This window comes from Strongylocentrotus purpuratus, unplaced genomic scaffold (assembly GCF_000002235.5).
Source record: "Strongylocentrotus purpuratus isolate Spur 01 unplaced genomic scaffold, Spur_5.0 spur5_scaffold_18, whole genome shotgun sequence".
In the NCBI taxonomy this organism is placed as follows: Eukaryota; Metazoa; Echinodermata; class Echinoidea; order Camarodonta; family Strongylocentrotidae; genus Strongylocentrotus; species Strongylocentrotus purpuratus.
This window is the reverse complement of record NW_022145603.1, coordinates 30,146,814-30,151,470: the sequence shown is the minus strand read 5'-3', so window position 1 is coordinate 30,151,470 and position 4,657 is coordinate 30,146,814. Positions and strand designations below refer to the sequence as shown.

Genomic DNA, 4,657 nt, shown 5'->3' with positions numbered 1-4,657 from the left:
AAAACCCACCTGGCATGTAAGCTATAGTCGATACAGGATGAATTGATTTCTTCGCAAAATTATGCGACCAAAGGCATTATTTTTGGTTAGGAATTATTTCTGCCTGGTAAGTGGGGGCAGCTTCCCTTACTTAATTGTTTCCATGACCGTTGTTTCAACGCAGACATATTTAGCTTCTTTTTGGTAATAGTGGATCGCATTGTAGTTTCGTCTTACGTTATTTTTTTAGTATATCGGGGTCGAGATTCATGTGGATTTTGAATTCATGAGTATCCCTGGAAAAACTTTATTCACGAACTATCAGTATTTATTAATTATTACATATTTTCTTTTTAAATATTTGTGTATATTCTTACTAACTAACTCTCCCTGCCGGCTCTGAGCCACTAGAGGACCGTCAGTAACAATAATATAGAGTAAAAAATACAATCAGGAAAATATTGATGCCCTACCCCTCCACCAGACACTCTGAGAAGCACCAAATTTATTCATTTCGATTAATTTTACTTCAATACAAAGAAACATGTATTCCTTCCATCTCTTTTTTCATATCAAGTTCAACACATGTTTGAATTAATAATGAAATTTACGAGCATTTTAAAGTATTGACGCGTGGTAGACGGTGTAAAGTGTAGGCCTTGCATATTACAAGCCATTACAATACACCCCGAAACCAATGGCAATACATTGGGCGAGCGCCTGTCAGTATGAACATCGTAATCTGTCAAAAATGGTAAATGTGGAAATGGGAATGTGATCCTATTTAGAAGATGAAAACAAGGATTGGAATTCGTTCAGGGACATTGAGAAGCCGGTCCTATCGATCAATTTACTTTGGAATTCAAAGGTTTCCAAGTTCTGAGTTTCTCCAAAACTGCCATCAGTCTTTTGTTCCATTTGTCATTTTTCTCTATCGAATATCCTGAAGGTGCGGACGGGACAAAACAACACAATATGTATGTTCACACGTAACAATTAGTGCGATTTGGATCGCGATGCAGGAATTTTTTATCAATTTTTGGCGACTCTGCGTTCACACACAGGGAGAATTCTCGCTCGACGGCAAGAACGTCCGAACTGCGCATGCCTGAATCTCAACGATGTATGCGCGCTTGGAATCCTGAGATTAAATAAATCGACTTTTGATTCTAAATACCATTCACACACACACACACACACACACACACACCGCCCGGCAAACTATCGCGATTATTCTGAAAAAAATCGCTAGACTTACTGCAAATTGGATCGCGATGCGAAGATTAATGAAATTACTCTGTCCAAACACGCGAAGAAAAAAAAAAGAAGACTTTTGAATCGCGATTCAAAAATCGATTCTTAAATCTCACTTTTGGGGCAGGTGTGAACGCTATAACGATAGAACGCTATTTGAAGAATTAAACAACGAAACCATTAACAAAAGTCAAGAAATTTACATCCTGCCCCAGAAAACAGGTAAGCTTTGAGAAATGAGATTGATTGAGAGGTGTCGCGGTATAGTGGTTCATTTACTTGACTCTCAGTCCGAGGGTTGATGATTCGAATTTCATCCTGGTACTAACGTCCTTTGGGAACATTAATTCACATATACCACTTTTCATTCAGGCGTTAATAGGAACCTGGCAATCAATGGGGCTTAGAATCGTAAAGAGAGAAGTGGAGAAAATGACACGGGGACACAATTAGAAAACGGGAGAAATACAGAGAAAGTGAGAGGGAAAAAAAGGAAAGGAAAGAAAGAAAAAAAAAATTAAAAAAGAAGAAAGCTACGTAAATTATTATTACGTAATTGTTGAAGATGACACAAATATAGATAGGGACAAATAATTTGAAAATGAATAGTTTGTTTTCCTTCTTATGCATAATTGTTACAGTAATGTGGGCTTACTTGGTAAATATGAATTTTCTGGGACACATACATGTATATTTATATATAAAGGGGACCGTCCCCCCCCCCCCACACACACCCTTTCACACTACACCATCCCGGAAATACAACGAAAATCTTTCCCTAACAGAAAAAAAAAATCATGATGGGGCAGCGTAAATGAGGCCTTGGCATACTTCACAGATACAGCATTCAACTAGTGGTATCGTCGAGGTAATTCATGCAAATGAATTTAATTCATTAAAGATTAACCAGTGGTCAGTTGAGTATTTTCGAAAGCACAAGCATTGCCCATATCATTAAAGAGAGGAAACGGGTAATGAAATATCCGGTCAACTGATGTTAAAGGGGTCCAAGAGATGAAGAAAGAGAGACGGAGAAGGGAGAGGGGGAGGTAGGGCAAGAATGAACAAGTGAGAAAGAGAGTTTAAAGAGAAGGAGAGAAGCAAAGAGAAAGAGAGAAGAAAAAGAGAATAAGAGAGACGCAGAGAGAGAGAGAGAGAGAGTGTGTGTGTAACGATAGCCTGGTGAAGAGAGTTGTAGATGAAGGAGAAAAAGGGAGAGATTAAGAAGGAAGAAATAGAGAGAGAGATGCGGAAGGAAGCGAGAAAAGCATATCTGAGAGATAAATAGATAGAGAGATTAAGAAAAGGAGAAAGAGATATTAAGACAGGGAGGGAGAGAAATAAAGAATAAGTCAGAGGGAGGGGGGATTGGTACTAACAATTAAATAGCGGACTAGTTGAAATAATAAACATGACGAAGCGGGATAGAAAAACATATTCACAAAAGAACCGGAGAGGGGTGGAAGAAAGAGGGAGAGAAGACAGAGAGAGAGAGAGAGAGAGAGAGATAGAGATGAGGGAAATGGAGAGAAAGCGAAGAATGTCAGATGAGTAGCATTTACTAACGCGGTCCGAATTAAGGTTGATACGAAGACGCCAAATTCAGTGGACATTTATCGCTACCGCTAACGGTGGGTAGCCTATTTATCGCTTGATTGTTTACATTACATTTAACCTTGACATTTCGCTCACAATTCATCTCAACGTTTAATTCCTTTGTCAGTCTCAGTATGTCATATCTCTGATTTTTATACTAATCTATCTCATCATTTACAAATTGACAGAAGGCCTTTCTTATATTCGTACAGATTTCGAACATGAAAAAGATTGTGGCAAGCAAAAATTCTCGGTTAATGGCGTTGACTACTAATCTCATTCTCCCCACCATTTCCACTCCTTCTTTCTCTCTACCCCCTCTCTCTCTCTTTCTCTCTCCCTCTCTCTCTCTCTTTCTCTATCACGTTATCAATCCATCTATCTATCTCTACCAATATATATTTCCCTCTTTTCCCCACACTCTTTCTCTCATTCTCCATTTCACCCTCGTCTGATTATTGTGTTCTATTTCTCTCCCCTTTGTTTTCGCTTTGCTATATTAACCTGTAACCCCTTTGATACCACTTCGCCCCCTCTGCCTATTCATCTCATTTACTGACTAACACACCAAGTCATTATATACCTTTCCTACTTTTCAATTGACCGACCGCCGCGGCCCACCTTCTTAACGCCCAGTTGCCACAACTCACTAAGATGTAACCAGTTGGCTGAGAGATTTTATGAGCGGCTTGCTGTCAGCTTGATCAGTGGATAAAAAGTGAGGTCCGTTTCCAAGAAGAGGTTGCCTATTTATCTTCACAGCTAGCGATGTACACTTGATACATGTTATGGGCTCAACTGTATACACAGTTTTCTTTAGCTAAATAACTTCAAGACAGGATATATTGAGTATAATCGTGAAAGAACGATTTCTCATTCCAGCGATGGTGCGGGTGGGGGCAGGGGCGAGGGGGGGGGGGGCGAGGGGGAGGGGCGAGGGGGAGGGGCTAGTCTGATGATGACTGTCATGTGATAATGGATGAAATGGTTTTGCTATTATTAATGTCATCTACGTCAAATCGAAGGTTTCGTGTTGAATACACAAATACCACGGCATTTAAAAAACAATGTCGTATATATGCAAACTCATACATAATAAATGTTAACCAGTTTTTTAATATTTAATTCCGACTAATATAGCACGATCGGTAAGACTTTCGAAAAATCAACTCGAGGGAAATATCAATGCCTTTATGTACACTTCAAGCAGCTGAAGCGTCCGGATTACAGATGCTTCATTGTGATGTAGGTCCGTGTCCATGACTGATGGACATGAATAATGAGACTGCCCTAGATTGATTCTGTGAAAGTGTTTGTGATCATATTGTACACCAATAACCAAAACCTATTCATATGGAAATCCCATATGGTCTAGTGGTTAGGATCCGGCGCTCTCACCGCCGTGGCCCGGGTTCGATTCCCGGTGTGGGAACATCTTAAATATTTTTGTTTTGAGTACATACAAATTGAAAGGACATTTCCCGCCCCTCCACATAACAGAGGAATGGGAAAACACAATATATCTGCATCTAAAAAAAACTTGAGTAAGGTTGATCCTTATCTGGTTCCACATTATCCTTATACTTACCTTAAACATTTGATTAATTTGTAGTAATGCTTTTTATAAAATGATTGTAACAATAATTTTATTTTCAATAGATATTTGTGTCTTCTAAGAGCTTAATCTATCAATCTCCATGACTCGTTTTGTATAAAGTTCTTAGAAGATAAACCTGATCTGTCAAGAATAAACCATATTGTAACAATCATTTCTTTAAAGTGTTTGTGATCGCATTGTACACCGATGCCTATAACATTTGATTAATTT

At 38.8% G+C, this 4,657-nt stretch overlaps 1 non-coding gene across 1 annotated transcript; it reads left to right on the top strand.

Annotated features, from left to right (window-relative positions):
* Nucleotides 1-4,189: 4,189 nt before the first annotated feature.
* On the top strand, nt 4,190-4,261 carry TRNAE-CUC. The gene has a single exon. It is a non-coding gene; the product is annotated as a tRNA-Glu (tRNA).
* The last annotated feature ends 396 nt before the right edge of the window (nt 4,262-4,657 follow it).